Genomic DNA, 22,548 nt, shown 5'->3' on the forward strand with positions numbered 1-22,548 from the left:
TATTTAAAAATAAATTTTAAAAAAAGAATGACACAGAGAAACTTTTTCACTCATAGTTTCTTACTAGTCATTGATTGTTTTTAATAAAACCACACAGACTTGTGGGGAAGCAACAGGTACATCTCTCATTGACAATTGACTCCAAATTAGTATCCTTTAGGACTAATATCAGGAGTGATCATTTGAGTCAAACTTCTTATATAAAGTTCCTAAGGAGGTAGTAACATAAATAAAAACATTTGGAGGAAAATGATGTCCTCGATATCAGATGTGAATTAGCAGTAAACATTTAGAAGTATGTTGTTATAATTTTGGTAATTGAAAGTTAGAAAAGAAAAAGTAGAAATGTCACTATGACAGGGAGGTGTAAGAGATGATGCCTAGGGATTTGGAAAGATGCACGTTTACATTTCCATGTTAAAATGTGGCAGATGGGACCACATCTTTCTTTGAAACTCCCTTACCATATTCAGTCATGCACTGTATAAGGATATTTGGGTCCACAATGAGCCACATACATTGTGGTGGTACCATATGTTTATAATGGAACTGAAAATTTCTCATAGTCATCATTTTACAGTAAAAAAAAAAAGTTTACTGTGTCATACTGACAGTTCATACATATCCTGTTCATTGTATCTCCTATTTGCTTTAAGAGGTCATGTCAAGTAATTGCCCTAGACCACCTAGGTCTGTGTAATTATGTAATGTTCACATAACAACTAATTTATCAGAGTCACTTTTCACAGAACACTGTCCTATCAAGTAATTCATGACTGTACTAGGTATTAGGTACTGTACATAGTTGTCCTCCATGACAATCATATTCTTGTCTGCATACATTTTCAAACCTAATTAAAATAAATCCCAGGTACCATTAAAACAACAGCTTTAAACACCATATGTAGACACATATTTTTACAAGTATGTTTTTGTCCAATTTTTGGTTATTTGATTAGAAAAGACTCCTAGAAGTACAATTTTTGGATAAGGTACAAACATACAACTAACACATTTTATTTCATTGCCTAGTTGCCCTATGGAAATTTGTGTTATGTTAAACTTTCACAGTAATGACGGATGGTGTCATTCCTCCATGATCATGCCCTTTCACTGAGAGACAAGAACATATGCAACTGAAGTGCCATGAGAAAACAGAGTTTGATAGCCAGTACACATTACTTATGTTTAAAAAATATGTTTTCCCTACATAAAAATCAATGCATTCAGAATGCATTGAAAATATTGAAAGATGAAATCATTTATAATTTAACAACCCAGGTATACCTGCTGTTAATGTTTGGGTTTCTGTCTTTCAGATGAATGTTTTATCCCTTGCTTATATTTATACAAAAATGCTGACATTCTATTAAAAAACACAAATGCACAAAATTATAAATAAGTAAATGTAAAGCCCAGGTATGGAGGACATTAAAAATTATGATAGAGCAAATGTATAATATCATGTTTAATACATTAAATTCGCAACAAGATTGCCCGTCTATGCAAAAATAAAAGCTTCCAAAGTCGCTCATGAGATTGCAGCTGGCATAGATTAATAAATTTAGGAAAATATGAGAAAAAGAAGTATCTCCCCCAAAGGACTCTGGGTTTAGAATGTTTTACAAGTAAGCTCCTCAAACCTTTAGGAAATAGAATTCCCAACCTATACAAATAGTCTCAGAAGACAGCAAAGGAAGGAGGAGAAAAGACAAATGGTTTCAGAAGCAGAAGACTCAGAAGCAACAGAGTGAAGTTGGAATGTGGACTGTCCCACTATTACCCTCCAGTGTGATGTCACTATTATTCTGTATAGTAAAGATGCCATAGATTTGTTCTCTCAAAACTCTATTCTATTTAGTTAGGAGGTTGTTTTTTTTTTTTAAAAAAAAAGCCTTTTTAATAGCCTGACCCTCAGTCTTGAGGTGTGACTAGTAGTTGGATATAAACTTGCCCTAGGACTGAGCATGTGTAGCTTAGTGTAGTAGGTGCTTAGTGTTCAATTCCCTGCACCCGCCCAACAAAATATCTTTGTCTTTCAAACAATGATGTCATTGGTCCAACACACTGAGAAAGTATTGTTACCAATGTGGCTTTCATTGAAAGATAATTTGTTACAAATTTACATTTATGCCCCAAATTTTCTATGACCTCTCTCCCATTATTATAGAAATACAGTGACTTTTTCTTTTCCTTCTTATTTTTGAGAAGTTCTGGATATCAAGTTAAAATAGTTTATTCTATTCAAGGATGATTAATCATGATTATGGAGATTTTTTATTACTCTTTTTAAAATCAAATTGTTTTATAAAATTTCTGCAGCATTATGTTGAATTAAATGACAGTTGCTTGAGAACAGATTGTTTGTCTCCTCCTCTGATGTCATTTGTCTAACTCAAATGTCATTTCCCCCTAGTAGGTGAAACATGGCTTCAGAGCTTCACTGTACTAATAACCTTAAAATGTCTATAATAAGTAATAACTCCAGTCTACTGCCTTAAAAGTCATGCACAATGCTAGGCAGAATTAAAGTCTTTTCTAAAAAGTACTTTTTCTCTGAGTTTTAGAAGAGAAAATATCACAATGGATAAAATTATCTGCCCCTCAAAAAGCCCTAAAAGACTAAATTGCTTTTACTTCAAAAGCTCTTTATGAAATTAATATCTTACCTTGAAATTCTAAAATAATCTTATCTTTTATACATATAATAAATGCTTAGTCTATTAATGCTTCAGTGTTATGATAATATATGCTCTTTGAAATCTAGAGATGAAAGGCATTCAACAGAGCAAAATTTCATTATTATATCTTATTACTTTTTTGCATATAATGCTGCCATTACCACTTCTGCCAGAATGTTTTGAGACACCAAAAATAAAATTTAAAAATAAGAAGGTACACTGAAAAACTAAGAAGTCCTTTCTTCTTTGCTTCTTTCCACCGACCTATAAATCTTGGTGCTCACCCTAATGCCAGTACGTGTAGCTACACTCATTCTTTTTAATGACTGCTCAGCATTACTCCATAGCATGGAGTGGTAATTAATGAACACTCTTAATTTTTCACTGTGGCAAATAACTCTGCAGTGAACAAAAAGATACACGTACATTTTTTGCATATATGGAAATACTGTTTACCAAAGAAGATTCTAGAAGTAGACTTGCCAATTCAAATAAAGTGAATTTTTGTTTGGCTAGATACTGACAAATGATTTAGAATAAGACCACTTACAGGTAAATAATATGAAAATTCAGTAGCATACAAGAAACATCATATTAAATTCATTGCTAAGCCAGATCCCTCCAAATAAGGAATTTTCGAAGGGGAAGAAAAGTAAAAGTGAGAACTTTAAAAAAACATCTGAACTGGTTTTTGCTCTAACAATGACCCCCAGGCTCTTGTAACCTTAACCCCTGTTTTTAAAGCTTCACAGATCATGGAAAACAGGCAGTAAAATCCAAAGTTACACCAAAGTAGGATTAAAATAGAAAATACCTACATAATGCTGGGATTTCAAAGGCCTTCGGGTTCCTGGAAATATGAACAAGAGCTAAAACCTTCAGCTGGAAACTTTCTCCCCATGATTCTTATACTTGATATAGAGTGGAGAAAATCACATTCCATGCATGTATGATTATGTCAAAATGAACTCCAATATTAAGTATAATTGTGTTGCATTACATTAAGTATTTTTTAAAAAAGGAAGCAAAATAAATTACCCTGAGAATTTATAACAACAAACTGGATTTCACATAGTTTTGGAGCCCAAGTTCACATTACCTCTGTAATAAAAAAAAAATCTCAAATGCATAATCTAATTTATCATATTCTAGATTAATGAGCATCCTCAGGGAACTAAAAGGAATAAATGCAAATCCTGTATAAAGGAATGTAACTTCAATGCAAGCCTCCAAACACTTCCAAATATAGAATTCCAAGGAAATAGGTTCAAAGTCACTCATCAAAAACATACATGGAGAATAAACATTATGAGTGAAAGCCAGTGAGGAAAATACTTGGAATCACAAATGGATCTTTATACAAAATTCTTAGGCTTGAGCGGGGCGTGGTGGCACATGCCTGTAATCCCAGCAGCTCAGGAGGCTGAGGCAGGAGCATCGTGAGTTCAAAGCCAGACTCAGCAAAAGTGAGGTGCTAAGCAACTCAGTGAGATCCTGTCTCTAAATAAAATACAAAATAGGGCTGGGGATGTGGTTCAGTGACCCTTGAATTCAATCTCTGATAAAAACAACAGCAAAAAATTCTTATGCTTAACACATGGTAATAAATGAAACTGAGGCTTCAAAAAGAATGCAATAGAAACCATTATAAATATAAAACTCAAGGATGACTTAAACAGAAAAATTAAAATTGAATTATTGAATGGGCAATGGAATTAGACTATACTTTAGAGTAACTATGAGATGAAAAATATAATATAGAGATAAATAGATGTGGAGAATAAAAATAAGACCTATCTTACATTCAGTTGAAATTCCAGAAGAGATAACAAATTGATATTACTTAGAAAACCGGTTTCCACAGAGATTATGACAGAATTTCCCAGAATTGTTGAAAGACTGTCAGTCTCATTAACAGAAGGATGAAAGAATCTTAAGCAGGATAAATAAAAAGGAATGGACAGCTAAGTACATTATTGTGAAACTATAGAACTGTTGGGGTTTGAGTCTGCAGAGTTTAGCTCCCTCAGGCCTGACTTTTTGCAAGAGCTGTGGCTGTGATTTAGGTCAGCTGAGGCAAACCTCAGTTAGGAGGAGGAAAAGTTCTCTTCCCCTTATCGCAAGTCACAAGTTCTGCAAGGTTTGGCCAAGAGGAAGAAGCTTCCTGCATACTGGACCTGGGAACAGTACATTCGGGGATTAGATAATGTCTACAAAGAACTTTGGGAGGGTACTTATCAAATGAACAGGAACAATCTGAATTTAGCTCTGTGTACCCGCTGAGGCATGATTTTTGGGCAATGCGGGTAAAGTGTTACTGAAGAATTGCTTGCTTTGTTAGAAGAAGAATATAAAAGGAACTTGCAAATAAACCTCAGCATGCAGTTGCAATTGCTGCCTTGGCTCTGCATCCCCTGTGTCCCGGTTATTTCGCGACCCTTACCCAGGGACCCGAACGCTCTAGACGTTCACATAGAACATCAAAGACAAAAATAAGATCTTAGAAGCAACCAGAGAGAAAAGACATGTACCTAAAAAGAAAGTCAGGTTTAGAATAATGGGTAACAGAACACAGTGAAATAATCTCTCTTCGGAGTCAACCTGAAATTCAGTATGAATCCTTAGATTTATATACCAGGTCAAACTCTCTTTTGAGAATAAGAGTTATATAAAGACATCTTTCTAAAATAAAGTTGGGCATAGTGGCAGGTACCTGTATAGTCCTGGGTACCAGGGAGACAGAGGTAGGAGGATTACTTGAGACCAGTTTGAGACCAGCTTGAGCAACACAGTGAGACCCCATATAAAAAGAAAAAAAAATTGAAATAGTTTACCACCAACAGATCTTCACCAAGGGAAAGCCTATTATTTGTGAGGAAAACTCCATATTTTAAAAAATAGCATCATATTGTCTTTAAAAACTACATACAATAAATTATTTTAGGTCTAGCATGGATAATTTGAAAACCCTTAGATTTTAACCCCAAAACAAAAATATTTCAGAAATGTTTACTATACTTTGGCTTTTGGTTCTTTTGAAGCTATAAATTCAAATTTATAGTTGGATTATTCAAAACCTCATTAATTTAGAAGTACTTTCAATGTGTATGATTCCCATTAAGTTAGTGCATAACTTTCAATATTTCACAAGTATTGTTTGTCCCATATAGTAAAAATTCTAAGGTTTTTTAAAGATGCAATATGACTAAGATGGTTTTATTTGCTATCCCCAAAACTATGTTTTTATTCTGATAGTTTCACCTCATAAACTTGTGCTACGATTGGGATTCGTATCCCTGAAAGGCCAAGGTGTTAAAAGGTTGGTCCCAGCCCAGCCCATGGTGCTACTGGTAGATAGTGGAACCTTTAAAAGATGAGACCTATTGGTTGGTCTTAGGTCACACTGGGAATGTACCATCAAAGGGGGACAGTGGGACCCCAGTCTCTTCCTCTTTCTCTTTTGTCTCTCACTCCTAAAGTGAATGATTTGGGCTGCTGCTATGATGTGCTGTCCCACCACAAGTCCAGAATCAACACAGCCAACCAATCATGGACTGAAACCTTCAAAACTGTGAGCCAAAATAAATCTTTTCCTTTTATAACCTGATTATCTCAGGTATCTCTTACAGTAATGGGAAGCTGACTAAGACAACTTGGTATTAAAACTTCTATCATCAAGGAAACTTGTGAAATCTAAATTCTTTCTAAGAATCTCTACAGCATTAGACACATGGACACAGACAATCAGATACATAAATATATCTTTCTTTTGTTATTTTCTTTCAATGCATTGTCACCTCACCCAGACAATGCCTTCTATATCCTCACTTAGTATTTAATGAATGTTTGTTGCAATGGGGATCATGAAGATAATGATAATTTTCAACTCTTTCTGTCCAAACCTGCTCAAAACCAAAAATAATTCCTTCCTCATCTATGGGTAGTTTATAAAAATATTGTATATCCTGTTTTCCTTGATCCCTACTGGCCCAAACTGTGTCAAATCAAATCCACTTGTCTCACCAGTGCAATATATAAAGAGCCTGGATATCACTTCTACCCTCACGACAAGGGGAAAAAAAAAATTGAACAAACCAAAAAATCAAGAACTCTTCTTAGATCCACCAGAGAATGGAGGTCCCAGAGCAAACTGCTGTCCTGAAAACTGGAAAAAAATCACAGCTTATGGATAAGGGAAAGAATTATATCAGACTTCTTTTCAGAAACCAGAAGCAAGAGTGGAGTGTTGAAAGAAAGACCAACAACGCATAGTTCTCTCTCTCGTGAAATTATCCTTCAAAAGTGAAAGAGAAATAAAGACTTTCTCAGACCAGCAAACCCAGTGGCCTCCCCAGCATCCCAGACTTGGCCTCGCTGCTCCCTGGACTGCCCCACGGGAATCTGGGCCATGCTTCTGACACTGACATCTAGGTCTTCTAGGTGCTAGAACCGTGCAGCCTCCAGTTGAACAAACCAAAAGACAGACTCTCCTGTGCTTAATTGAGCACAGAGTGGGAGAGAGAAAGAGGGCATCCCACACTGGGTCTGAAAGTCCCTAAGGACCTAATGTAATGGATGGACCTTGTTCAAATCCTGACTACCTGCCCCCCGATTAAACTTTTAATCAAAAAATGGACATAAATAATGCCAATAAAATATAATTTTGTTAGGTGTGAACAACGGCACTGTGGACATAGAAATCTTTAAAGCTTTTAGAGATTCACATCAATGTTAAGGATCAAGTGGATGATACATGAGATGGAAGCAAAATATTTCAGCAAAGCAAATGAAGGAACGGAAGCAAATGTTGGAAAATTCTGATGTAAGTTAAGCCTGGATAACAGGTATACAAAGGCTTATTCTATTACTCTATTTTTGTGTGTTTGAAACTTTTCATAGTAATTTTCTTTGCTTCCAGTCCCACTGATCCTTCAGGAAGCATTTCAGTTTCCATTTTATTACAGACAAACAGGGGCTGGGATGGGATAGGGCTGGCTCACCTGGTCTAAGTTCCATTCATTTCTAACCTAGATCTAGCCCAGTCAAACCCATTACAAAAATAGGACTTTGATAAGCACACTGCTACCTAAACACTGGCTTGCTTTCTTACCATAAACGTTTACTGAAGACTAATTCCTGAGTTGTACAGATTGCTTTTCAGAAAGGTAAAACCAGGTCTATTCTAACCAGTGCAAGTTGCCCTTTCAGCACATGGGGCGGCCATTTGTTTAAAAACTTGTATAAGTACAAAGCAAGAAAGATAGAACATAACTTAATTAGGTCGTGGGAAAACCAGGTCAAAGGCAGTGGAAATAGCCTTACCTGAGGTACAGACGTGGGAAAAACAGCTAGTTTCTTTACTTCCATTATCAGAATTCGTTCACTTAGCAAATATGTATTTGCCTAGCGCCTCTATCTTTAAATGGATGTCAATGGTGTTAATAGTTACGGATATTACTAGCAAATTTAGCCTTTCTTTCTTATAAAGTAAGAAGAAACGAAGTGGAGCCACTTTAAAAAAAAAAAAAAAAAAAAAGGACTTTCAGTAGTGTGAAAATTATCCTTCTGTGAACCTTCGGGAATCTCTTAGAGGTCAGTCTTCATTTTTCCCTCCTCCTAGACTTTCCCACTACACTCTGACCAATGAAATTTTAACGATATCAAGAGCAATGACCTCCAACATTTTCCTTTATCTTGTTACGCTTTCAGAAAGTGTCACCATTTAAATCCCTCTTTTCCAGCAGTATCCTCTAATGGGAATTAATAAACCCTTCCAGAAGAATTTTTTTTTAAAGCAAGCTCCCCTTTAATAAAGACAGAGCAAGCCACATTCACTTGAAGGTGGGCTGAAATTCCAAAGATTTCAATAGTTACAATTCCATGCTCCTTAAGTCCCAGGGTTTACCATGAGGGCGACGCCTGTTCCAGGTTAATTGGAGAGAAAGGCGGTTCCCCCTCCGCACTCGCTGCAGCTCAATTACCCCTGCACTGCAAAGCCTCCTTGCTCCGCGTTAGGTAGAAGAGGCGCATTTATCAGCTCTAAGGAACTGCTTTGCTGTGTTTAGTATTTGGGTTGTTCCACCTTGCTTGGTGCACTTGGACGTGAAGGATTGGAAAGGAGGGACATGGAGCAACCGTCTGCAAGACATAGAGCGCGAGCAAAGGCAGGAAGGGTTCTTCCCTTTGCTTAGTCTTAGGAGGATGTTTTCCAGGGGGGGCCTGGAAATAAACGCCATGCGTGGGGAAGCTCTGCAGAACCTGGGCGAGCAGGGCAGGTTTTCAGCACTGAGCACCGGCAGGCGCCTGGGGAGGCGAAGGCTCAGCTTGGAACACAGAGAACTCCCCGCCCAGGCGCCGCCTGCTCTCCTTCCCAGGCTACTCCAGCTGGGGGCTTTGAGGGCAGGCACAGCAGAAAAGCAGCCTAAAATCAGAATCCTTTATTCTGGTGTTTGAGCTATCAAAGTAATTTCCAAGAAATTTTATATTCTCCGGAGGGGGGGTGTGCATAAATGCAGTAATCCATATCCTTAAAAGCCAGAATTAGGAAAAAGAATGTTGCTTTTAAAAAACAAATCCCTCCGGTTCTTACTTGACACGTGTTTTTATATGGGTGGGCAAATATTCAACAGTGTGCCATTGTTTCACATGCAAATGCTCTACCACGTGTGTTGCCTAGGCAAGCCATGTTTTCACACATAAACTTACCTACCTCTCATCCTTTGGGAAGAAGAAAAGGTAAACTTTCAGAGGATTATTAAATATGCAAATCACTATATTTCCTTATAGTAATAGTGTTGTTATATAGGACATATTTAATAATATATAATATACTTATGAATATATGCATAAGGACAGAGATACAGTGCCCTCTACTGGATCAAATTGAATGTAATTAACCTCTTCCTTGAAATAGTTAATTTAACTTTCCTTCAAAGTGGCTAACAAGGCTAGAATACAAGCCTTAATGTCAGGTGATTCTTCACATTGGGTGATTCTTCTCTGGCTTATACTAGCAGCAAGCAAAACATCCTTTCACACATAATTTGTCTTCATGCTACCTGTTCACTGGACTTGTTCTCTGATCATTCATGTTCCAAGAGATTATTAAAATTTACTCCATAGGTGCCCTAGTATTGCTATCTGTGATATTTAGAGAACACTGCACAACATAAAGTAAAGGGAAAATTGACTAATTTATTTGTTCCCTATAAGCCATAGTCCAGATTCTGCAGTTCTCAAACTAAACATCAATTTCCTTTATTGTGTGCTGTTTGGACTAATCAGTTGTAATTTTTAAAAACAGACAATATCCATATTCAAAAAGTTGGACGATTCAACACATTATGAAAGTTGCAAAGCATTGGTTCAAAGGCAACAATATAGAGATGAAATCATCTCTATACACAATGCATAAGTCATCACCCTGAATAATTTGTTCTAAGTACTGCAACAACTCCATAGAAATACACATTTACTTCCAAATGCGCTAGCAATAAAAGTTCTTATGTAGGTTCTTACTATTTTGGAATAGAAATGAACTCAAATGTCCTGTGATATAGAAAATCATTTACAATGATAGAAAAGTCAAATTTTTACATAAGAATAGTTTCCCAGACTCCACACACTACAATATAATGTGCGTCTGACATTGAAGGAGAGCTGGACTCCTGGAAAATATTGGATCTTCCATTACATGGTAAGCGCCTTCTCTGCAGTGGCCCTGAAAATGTCAGCATTTCCTGTACCTGAAGAGACTCTGTCTTTCCTTTGTCCTGACTTGCATTTCATCTCCAGGCCACTGAGTGCAAAGACCTGCTAAGTTAACCTTCCACAAATTTTCAAAAGCTGTGCAGAACTTGCTATGGAAGTTCACAGCGCAGCCAAAATAAAGCCAACGAGGAAATTGATGCTTGTCTCCTTGATGCTTTCATGCATCTTTGAATTTCATTTCAAAGAGAAAGTGTTGGGCTGATTGCAATCCCATCCCAACCTCTGCTGCAAAGAAACTCTAAAGAGATGAACTTTATTAGAGTCTGTCAACCTTTCTTGTCGGCAACAAGAAGCCTCCTGGTCCATTCCTGACAGAAGAATCAAGGCTGGAAGGGGAGGCTCACTTTCCTGCCCAGGTTTCCTCCAGAGGCTCAGATTGCAGCCTGGGATATTTTGGCTTTACAAAGCTCACTCCTGTGCAAGGTAGAAGACAGTAGGGAAAGGCCGTGGTGAGGTGCTGCCTAACCAATCACTCTCACACTGAGTGAAAACGGAAAACCCCTGTGGCTGTGCAGAATCCAGAGTTCAGTGGGTCTGGGGAAAGGCCCAAGAATCTGTTAAAAAAAAAAAAAAGCCAACCAGGTGACTTGGGTCCAGGTGGTCTCTGGACCATTCATCAGAAAAACTGCCTGAGTAAGTGAAGATCCATCTATTTAGCCAAATTCCCTGACATCTTAAAAACCTTCTCTTTAGGAGCATCCATGTTTTAATGAGATCCTCATGGAATAAAAACTCCTTTGTACTGATTTCTGTCCTCACGTAAATAGTATTATAATAAATGTAGCTATGTCTTTGAAATTCAACCAGATGGTGGGATGCAGGACTTCCTGCCAGGATAGACACTCCCAGGACATCTTATGGTCCCAGGCGGGCCCCCTGCCATATTTTTAAAAATTTTATTTATCAGCTCCAGGAACAGGATTTTCTGTTTCTTTCTTAAAATGGTCTTCACCTCTTCTTTCTGACCAGTCTTCTCCCTGCAGCACTGCAGAATAAACAATCTCATTACTCTTGCCCACCTCTTCTGTCTCCCAAAGTGCACAAGACATTTTAGGTTTTTCCTTGAGGCTTTATTGCAAGCAATGAAGAAAAGACAAGAGGAAAACAAATATGGACACAGAACTAAAAAGAAATCTCATCATCTCATATAAAAGTTACTCCCCAAATCTAGTTTTCCTCTTAGTAGCTATTGACCCTGCCACAACAAGATCTATTTTATTTCTTCCCTCCTTATTTCTTTCCTCCCTTCTCTTCCCCCTTTCTTTTTTCTTCCTTCCTCTGTGACTCTAAATTGGTTTTGATTCTGGGTTATGGTCTCAGTCTTGACAGTGGAAGCCATACACACTCAAAAGTACCTCCATGAGCTATGAAGCACCAAAGAACAGAGGTTGTTACCTGGAACTTCACTCAGGGAGAAGAGCTGACTGGGCAGGTTATGGAGGAAATGAGTTTTCTTCCATATGTCAGTGATGACCTGAAGTTTCAGCTACTCAGGAGGCTGAGGTGGGAGGACCACTTGAGCCCAGGAGTTGGAGGCCAGCCTGAGTAACCCAGAAAGACCCATGTTATGGCTTAGATACATGGTATCCTCCAAAAGCTCATGTGTGAGACAATGCAAGAAGGTTCAGAGGTGAAATGATTGGGTTGTGAGAGCCTTAACCTAACCAGTGCATTAACCCACTTGAATGGATGGATTAGCTTGGTGGTAACTGTAGGCAGGTAGGGTGTGGCTGGAGGAGGGGGGGTCACAGTGGGTGTGCTTTGGGGTTCACCTTTTGCAGCTGGTGAGCAGAGCTTGCTCTCTGCTTCCTGATGGTCATGTCCCCAACTGTTTTCCTCCAGGGAGCCCTTCTGCCTTGAGATCTGCCTCACCTCATGCACAGAGCAGTGGAGTCGCCATCTGTGGTCTGACACCTCTGAAACCATGAGATCCAGATAAACTTTTTCTCCTCTAAAATTGTTCTTGTCAGGTTTTTTGGTCACAGCAGTGAAAAAATTGACTAGAACAACCTGTCTCAAAAATAAATATATTAACAGCCCCCATCCAAAGCCACAGAGAAATCAAACAATATCTCATAATCTGGGAACCCTGTAGCTCAGTAGAGTTGGAACCCAGAAGACACTGGAGAATGTTGGAAATTAGATTGGAATGGTAGACAGGCTCAACTCATTAAGGGCCTCATGGACCACAGCAGTAGTTGCATACAATGATTTAAAATTTCTTCTATTTTTATTTTTGTTTTTATTTAATTTTTTTATTTTTTAAAATTTTTTAAAGATTTATTCTGCTCTGTTATACATGACAGCAGAATGAATTTCAATTCATATTACACATATAGAGCACAATTTTTTATATCTCTGTATACAATGTAGAGTCACACCATTTGTATCTTCATACATGTACTTAGAATAATGATGTCCATCTCATTCCACTACCTTTCCTACCCCATGCCCCTTCCCTTCCCCACCCTCCCCTTTGCCCTTTCTAAAGTTCATCTATTCCTCCCATGCTCCCCCTCCCATCCCCATTATGAACCAGCCTCCTTATATCAGAGAAAACATTTGGTTTTGGGGATTGGCTAACTTCACTTAACATTATATTCTCTAACTCCATCCATTTACCTGCAAATGCCATAATTCTATTATCTTTTAATGCTGAGTAACATTCCATTGCGTATATATGCCACATTTTTTAATCCATTCATCTATGAAGGGCATCTAAGTTGCGTCCAGTTTAGCTATTGTGAATTGTGCTGCTATAAACATTGATGTGGCCGTGTCCCTGTAGTATGCTGTTTATAAGTCCTTTGGGTATAGACTGAGGAGAGGGATAGCTGGGTCAAACGGTGGTTCCATTCCCAGTTTTCCAAGGAATCTCCATGCTGCTTTCCATATTGGTTGCACCAATTTGCAGTCCCACCAGCAACGTATGAGTGTGCCTTTTTTCCCCACATCCTCACCAACACTTATTGTTGTTTGTCTTCATAATAGCTGCCATTCTGACTGGATTGAGATTTTTTTTTTTTAATTTTTGCAGTACTGGAGATGGAACTCAGGGTCTCTCACATGCTAGGCGAGCACTGTACCACCGAGCCACACCCCAGCCCCTGTAATGGCATTTTATAAACTACAAAGTGGGCAATTTTGTAAACTTAATAATTTAAATGGGGAGAGGCAGTGAGGGAAAGAGCTAACAATAATTGTACCAGGATAGGAGCTGGCTGGAGCCACCCAATGACCACTCTACCGTAGGGTGTACAGACTCTTGATGAGATAGTCTTCATCTTTCCCCCCGCCCTCACCTACTTTAATGACTCAACGCTGTTTATAGACATACTTCAGGACAAAAGTCAGATACTGTACCATCTTTAGGTTCTTTTTTCCCTCTCAAAGAAAAGCTTGATACCGAGGAAGGACTCCCTGCCCAAGCATGTAGAAATGAAAATGATGGCACCAACTTCTACAGAAGAAGAAAAAAGAGATTTATTGTAGGTTTAACAAGTAGAAGACAGGAGGCACCTTCAAATCTGTGTTCCCTTCTGCTGGGTATCCAAGAATGTAGGCAGCCAGAGTAAGGAAAAATGGAGGAGTGGTGGTTATAACCAGGAGTCTTGGTGCAATCGTGTGTACCTGACACTTCCATCTAGGTGGAACTTGTGGCTACTTTATTGGGGTATTTCCAGACACTCATTCATTCTGGTCTGTCCTGCAGCTACTGATGGCATCTGTCTTCTCATCTAAATCTGCAAGTCTCTGTTCTAATTCCCCAGGTTCAACTGATTCATCAAAAACTTTTGTTTCCACCAGGCTCTCAAGGTCAATTTAGATCATGTACTAGGGTTCTGCACCTGAACCCTGAAAAACAACGAGACCATTTTTTAAGCACAGGAAAGTTGCTGTTTTATGGTTTGGTTTCAAGCTTTAAGCATTTCTTTGATTTAAAAAAATAGTACTTTGTAAAAGGAAGGACAGCATCTTGCAAATATGCAATGATAACTGACCTCAATGCCACTGATTTAATTCATCCTATTATTTTTAATTCTTCAATAATAAACAATAAGGAGGATTGAGCTCCTTTCTGATCTTATAGACACAACGTATGTGGTTTCCTAATTACAAAGAATGTCTTGAATATTTTTGTACATTATCTACCAAAGCTTAGCAATATATATTATCTTGGATATCTGATTATTTTTAGGAGCCCGAGACAGGAATGGGTCAACCCCTAGATCTGTTTCCCTTGGCTGGTGAGGCTGAGGAGCTGAGTACATCATTTTGGGACTGGAAGAGTGCATATGACCTTCCAGCTGCCACATGGGCTCAATTACTTTTCTGCTCATGAAAAAAAAAATCACAAATTAAACAAGTGTTTGGTATTGCTCCAGGGTTTAGAATAAAATATCTTTATCCAAGGACTAAAGAGTCTCAACAGCACACATATTGTGATGTTGTTTCTCTTTCGAAGCTCTTAATCCTTTTTACCAGTGAGGCCAGATGTACACTAAATGAACATTAGCCGGATCCCACTCAGGGCCACGTCAAGGAAGAGTTCAGCTCCAGTGATGAGAAAATGCAGCCTCCTCAGGATTTCTCTACAACGTCACTTTGTCCTGCTCTGACACATCATTTTTATACAGCCAATTATAAGAGGTGGTCTAGAACTATAATTCACAAACGGGAGATCTTGTTAATTTGCATCTATCAGGTCTTGGGTGGGACCTGAAATTCTATATTTCTAACACGTTTCCAGGTGATGCTAATGCTGCAAAATTACAGACCACATTTGGAGTCTCAAAGGTCTAGAATATATTCAGAAAGTAAAACATCTGTGTTTCTGAGATATTTCAATGTAACAGAGACCTCAAGCCAGAAAACTTAAGATGTTGAATCAGTTCGGAATATCTGAGACGTGTGGTTCTTGCTCTTTGTACTCTTTCAGAACTTTTAGAACCACATGAAGTTTACAAGATACCACAATTTCTCATAGGATCATTTAGGTGCACTTTATTTTGGCTCCTCACCAAGGCTACTCATAAGCCCCCTGGTAAAAAAGGTGGTTGGTCTCTAGTGATGTCCTTGCTCATAGTCTGTACATTTTCTCCAAAGCAGGGTGCTCTTCCTCCTTTCTCCCTGCTATCCCATCTACTCAACCCCATTTCCTGCTTCCATCCAAATCAAGTGCTTCTTAGTTCCCCAATCTCCCTACACATAGACGCATCCTTTCAGAAGGATTTTTCTCTCGTGAATAGCCATGGCCCAGTGAAGTGTCAGCTTACACTAGTGGGATGACTGTCCCCAACACCATCCAGGGCAAGAAAACAACATTTGGGAATTTGAAGATCTTTCCAGAAATGTTCTGGATATATCCCAGAGTGCTTGAGTCTACTTCTAGAGCCTCCTGTGGCCTTGGAGACCTCAGATCTACCCTAGAAGAAGCATCTATAGCCAGAGTGGTCCTAGAGCCCGATCTAAAGCCACCAGACCCCAAACAGGCCCCTAGCCAATACCTCAGACTTGGTCTTATGAAGGCATCTGAAATCCTGTTGGGTGTTATAGTCCTGTTTTTTTTTTAACTCAAATTATCTAAATTGAAATTTCTAATCTCAAATGTATTTACTTACATGTACATAAGTAAGGGTTGGTGCTAGAAAGATCCCCTAAGTGAAATCTTCTAACCAATCCAGAGCATCAGATTTTGCTACTGCCAAGGGCAGGAATAAACCCTGTTTATTCCTCATCTGTGGGTGCATTAATTCTGCCCAATATCAGTGAGTTGGCAGAAGCAGGAACAAATGGGACACCCCCGTCTCACCCTCCGCTCCCCTCTCTGTGTCCCTAAGAGTCTTTGTATGTCTTAACTCAATGGAAAAATACAATGATTTTTGTATTTTGTGGACTAGATTTCTGGAGTTAAACCACTGGGGCTGAGTCACAGGGTCCACACTAAAAAGCACTTGCGTCCATAGGTGACGCAATCTGTCCATCATGTCATTTATGCTGTAAAGAAAATGTTGAATTAGGATACAAGAGGACGAAGAATCCAGATGCCCAGCCTTTAGAAAGACTGGTAATGAGAAAACAGAGCTGACCTCTTCCAGCAAAGCTAGGAAATGGCAGGGGACCGTGTGAAGCAGCTGCTCACTTTTGGCAGCTGCCGTGAAGGCGGTGTTATGGAATGTCAAAAAAACGGCATATTTCTTCGCAGCTCCTCACTGGCCTTTAATGATTCAGGAGCAGAGCCATCTTCAGCGACACTTGGCGTGCTGTCTGGCTTAAAAGCAAATAAAATGTCCTTTCCAGACAAGGAGAATTTTTTTAAAAACTGGAAAGAAAAGATAATGGTCAAAATATGTCCTTTTTAGGCACCACTCGAGTATCCGCCTGTCACCTGGGAGTTCCACAAGCACACTGCTCTCTTCCATCTCTGCTTAGGAAATAATTTCCCACTTTGCTTTGAGAACATATTTTTAGATATCTCATTCCTGCCGTGGTATCTAAATATGCAAAATAATATGGATCATAATTTGAGGCTATAACACTAAGTCCAAACTAAAAGAAAATTTCTATTCAAGAGCTTTTATCTGGGACCTTCCTAATTCAACAGTGGCCAAATTTGATTATCGTCAAGTGTGACAACATAAATGAGCTCTTCCTGGAAAGTGTCCTCAACAGAAAGGTCAAGGAATGAGGTGTGTGAAAATGTTTCCTTATAGCTCAGCTTCATGTGCATCGTACAAATGTAGAGAATATGATGATATGCTCAAAGTAAATCAACTAATTGCTGAAGTTATTGCTTTGTTAAATAAGCCAACAAACACATCCCAACTCGTAACTTTTACTTAATGTTCACTAGACCCAGTTCCAACAGAAGAATCTCAAAAAGTGTTTTAGTTGATAGCATTTCTGTCACCATGATGCACTTTAAAAAATTTTTTTTTAGTTGTAGATGGACACAGTATCTTTATTTTTATTTATCTTTATTTATCTATATTTATTTTTATGTGATGTTGAGGATCAAACCCAGTGCCTCATACTTGCAAGGCAAGCATTCTAACACTGAGCTACAGCCCCAGCCCACCATGATGCTTAATATAAAATATATAATATGCAATATGAAATTATTGATTTTCAACCAAGGTGCTGCAATTTTTGAGATACCTGGTTTGTCAATACCAATTCTGAGGGGCATCACCAACAATTTGTCACAACTAATTTTTAAAGTACTTGAGTTATAAATAATTTGTTTTTAACATACTGGTCACATAAATTGCCATATATGGGGGGCAGGTTCGAGATGATTGAAGATTATCCTTAATATACCATTACTCTCACATTTTGAATTGCTTTCTTGAGAGAGAAAGAGAGAAGTGAGAGGTGATAGTGGAGAAATAACTATTGAGTCAAACATAAGCAATGATTAATAATTATTGAAAATGCCTCAATAATTGTAATTCAATGAAATCTTTTGATTCCCCATTCCATTCCCCAGGGGGTCTCCATGGTGTTCCCAGCTGGTTTGCCTCTAAGGAAAGAGAGCTGCAGAGCTGTTCTTACAGCCCACTACATCTCAGAGAAGGACAGACCATGGTGTTGGGAACCTATGTCACAGCTGAGCAGATGGAAGGGTGAGAAGCCCACCAGGAAGCCAGACAACGGTCCATGAAATTATTGTCAGAGACTATGCTGTCTTCCAAAAACCAAACAACCTACAATTTAATTTTATGAATATGAACACAAAATAAAATATCTGAGTAATCTAAATAATTGGCTTCTGGCAAAACTGAATTAAAACATAAAAGGACAGAGCTTCTAAAATATATTCCAGTTAGAATCCTCAATGAGGTTGGAGAATGAACAAGACCAGCAAAGGAACACTATGAGAACAGGAGAGAATGCTTGGGAATAAAAAATAAAATAAGAGACAGATGATATAATCTTTCCACTTAGAAAACTCCAAAAGGATTGGCTGAAATTTTTTTTTAAGAGAGAGTGAGAGAGGAGAGAGAGTGAGAGAGAAAGAGAGAGAATTTTTAATATTTATTTTTTAGTTCTCGGCAGACACAACATCTTTGTTGGTATGTGGTGCTGAGGATCGAACCCGGGCCGCACGCATGCCAGGCGAGCATGCTACCGCTTGAGCCACATCCCCAGCCCAGCTGAAATTTTTTTAAACATTTGGTAAGTTGCTATACAACTTTACACATTTTATACATTTTGGTAAATTGTTAAAAGAGACAATTTTTTAAATTTAAGAGTGTTTTTAATTTAAGAGTTTTTTAATCTTTATGAATTCTCCTGAAAAGACAGAAAGTGGAATCTATAAAAAATATATATATATAACATCATCTACAACAAAATGAGATGAGATGATATTTCTAAGGTCATCAAACAGGAAAAGGTGAGTATAAATACAAACATCACAAGATCCATTGAATTAGGAACCTGCAGGCAGAAATAAAGGAACATAGTAGGACTATAGTTATTGGCCTTGAAACTAGAACAGCCCCATAATCACCAAGGTCTCCACCTTCAGCCAAACTGACCTGTAAACATATCGTCTGCAGAGACGCCATCATCGACATGCAAGAACTCAGGGAATATTGCACGGGTCCTTCCTGGAAATCCACAGGAGCATGAACTACCGTCACCCAAGCTGACGAGAAAGGACTTGGAAGGATTGGAAGGCAAACAGGCAACAGAGGAATGTGTTAAATGACACCATGGGGCTTCAAGCAGGAAAAAAAAAATCAGAAGGTAGGGAACAATAGAGTGAAAGAACTGAATTCTTCAACAACAACAAATAAAAATCAGAGAAGGAAGGAATCTATAGAAGATATTTATAAGGCATCAAATAATTGCCATGTATGGATTTTTTTTTTTTTAAAGAGAGAGTGAGAGAGGAGAGAGAGAGAGAGAGAATTTTTTTTTAATATTTATTTTTTAGTTCTCGGCGGACACAACATCTTTGTGGAATTTTTTTATATTGAGATTCAAAAGAACTTTTTTAAATGCTTTAAACTATGAACCCAGGATGTATTTAGTGTCATTAGAGATTGTTTTTACTGTTAGACATGATAATGGCATGGTAGTTATGCTTTTTTAAGAAAGAGTCCATTGGATCTTTTAGAAATGCATAACAAAATATGATATCTGGAAATGGTTTCAAAATAACACAGGGTTGGCAGAGAATATGCACAGGGTATGGAAGTGGAAGTGTGGGATTGGATATGAGGTGATGTCTGTTTGGCTGATCAAGAGAATAGAGAATTATATTTGTTTTAGTTCTGTTGACATTTGGAAATTTCTACAATAAAAGCTAAAGCAAACAAAAGCAGGTGAATTTATAAAAACTACTTATAATAAACTATTCCACAAATAACCAGCAAAGTGACATAATGAAGAAAGAAAGATACATCATTAATGAAAACAAAAGTGCATAAGATATAACTAGAAATTAACTTAATCAATGCAAAAGCCTATGGGAGGAAAATGAAATTACAAAATTTGACTGGAAGACATAGAAGAACTTAATCAACAAAGAGACAGTTTATGCTCCAAATGGAAAGCCAACATTAGACTAAGTCATCTCTCCTCAAGTTTAATCCATGAATTTAAGGCAACTCCCACATCTTCATGAAAGATTTCTGAACTTGACTAATGAATTATAAAGTTCATTCATAAAATAATAGATAATAGTGATGAAATTTTGAAAATAATAAAGAAGAAAGGGTATTTTTCTTACCCACTAGGAAAACACAACACTGGAGAAATTAAGCTATTACAGTGCTCTTCTGGCCAGACGAATCAATCAGTGAAATAGGATGGAGATTTTCTCTTTGAAACAGACACTGATGTTTATAAGAATTTATTATTGGGTAACATGGCATTTCAAATAAATGAGAAAAAGATGGATTATTCTATAAACACTGTTGGGACAACTGGCTCTCCCCTTAAATATTTTTAAAAAGTTAGAGTCAAGTCTCAGGAAAATACTTCACAGACTGATTAAACTTATCAGTGTAAAACTTAAAACTATCAAAATATAAGAAATATGAGAAATAATTTTTGTGATTTTGAAAGGCGAAAAGCTTTCTTATCAAGACCTTCCAGAGCTCTAAGGAGAATACTAAAGCCCAACAAGCTCTGGTATAGAAAATCACCACAATATACCATTAAATAAAGAAGAAGGTGCAGAAATAGAGCATATATATAATTTCCTATGTTTATGTATATAAAAGGGGGAAAGCAACATCATATTTGCTTTTATACACACAAATAAACTCTAGAAAAATACACTAGGCACTAAAAAATTAGTTGTATCTGTCATGGCTGGTTGGGAGTTAGAGCAATTAAAATTTTTCACTCTACAACTTTGTTTCATCTTTTTGTTTTTTGATTATGTGACTGTTAGGCATCTTTAAACTTAGAGAAATTTTATTTGACAATGAAAAATTTTTATTGTAACATATGCAAACAGATTGAACTGAACAGACAAATGAGAGTAAAAGGAAACTGCATGACTATAATGTACACAAAGCTCTAAACTAAAGAAAGGACAAAATAAATAACTGAGTAGAAAAATATATAAACAAACAATTCACAACCACTGCTCTAGTTTGAATGTGGGCCCCAGAGATCCATGTGTTGAAGGCTTAGTTCCCAGCTTGACACTCTTAGGAGAGGGTGAAACCTTTAAGTGGGAAATTGTTAAGTCATTGGGGATGTGCCCTTAAAGGGAACTGTGGGACTCCATCCTCTTTCTCTTCCTCTCTTTTTCCCATGAGGTGAGCAGCTTTGCTTCATCACATACACCTTGCCATGATTTACTGCCTCACCTCAGGCCCAAAAGCAATGAGGCCAGCTGACCATTGACTGAAATCTCAAAAACTGTGAGCTCAAATAAATCTTCCCACTTTATAAGTTGATATCTCAGGTATTTTGTTACAGGAATGGAAAACTGACTAATACATGCCCCACAAATAAATCAGCCCCCCGAAAAATACTCAAAGACTTAGATAAATTCAAATATTAGATCTTTGTGCCTTTTAAATCTGGGAGATCGACAGTACCTAATGTTGGTGAGTGAAACAGTACTTAACACAGTTGTTGGTAATGGTATAAATTGGTACAATCCACTCCAACTTACTTTTAACCTCATCTTTTGGACTAAGCTGCTCCTGCTAAAATTACTACATGACTAAATCCAGGACCATTTTTCAGTATGTGTCCTTGTCACAGCTTTCTTGCTTTGGCTTACATGATTCCATAGTTCCATTCATTTATTAATTAAAAATATTTATGTCTTCTAATCTGTCTTCTAATAGAGGCTGAGGCAGGGGGATTGCTTGAGCCCAGGAGTTGGAAGCCAGCCTGTGCAACATAGTGAGACCTGGTCTCAAAAACAGGTAAAAAAGGAAGGAAGGAAGAGTAGAAGGAAGAAAGGAGAGAAGGAAGGAGGGAGGAAACTTACGTATTCCAAGAATCATGTTGAGTCTTAGAGATGAAACAGTGAAACAAACCTGGGCACTCACTGCGGGGAGTTTGCAACCCACAAACTCTGCCTCTCTGGCATCTGCTCCAGCCTTGAAGTCCCTCCAGACTCAAGACTCCTCCTCTCTCATGCAGTGTCTCTGCCAGAGGACCCACGTCCTCGCCTGTTACCAGTGGACATGGAATGCACCACTCATCTGTGCTCCAGGGAGCCAGAACACTTGGGTGTTCCACAGCTGCTGCAAATCCAGCTCAGTCAAGATGAACCATGATGTTACCACCTCCTTCAGTCTTCCCCACTGGGCAGCAGCCCCCCGCCCTCAGCCAACCTTGATGCCAGAGACCCCTGACCAGTGAGCCACACCTTTCTTTTCCTCAAGCTTCCTGTGCACATGACCAGTCTGCAGTCAGGTTGTCTCTGCTCTGCCTTTTGACCACAGCCTAATGTCACCACTTCTCTCCCCCTGGACCACCACGCCCTGGTCTGGGTCACCATCATGTCTGTGATGGCAATGACCACAGTCCCATGTTGTTCCCCCAATTTGTTCTCACCCTCTTCCCATCCATTCTTCACCCTGGAGCCACACAGGGGCCTTTTCCAATGACA

This window comes from Spermophilus citellus, assembly GCF_964194105.1.
Source record: "Spermophilus citellus genome assembly, chromosome: 5".
NCBI lineage: Eukaryota > Metazoa > Chordata > Mammalia > Rodentia > Sciuridae > Spermophilus > Spermophilus citellus.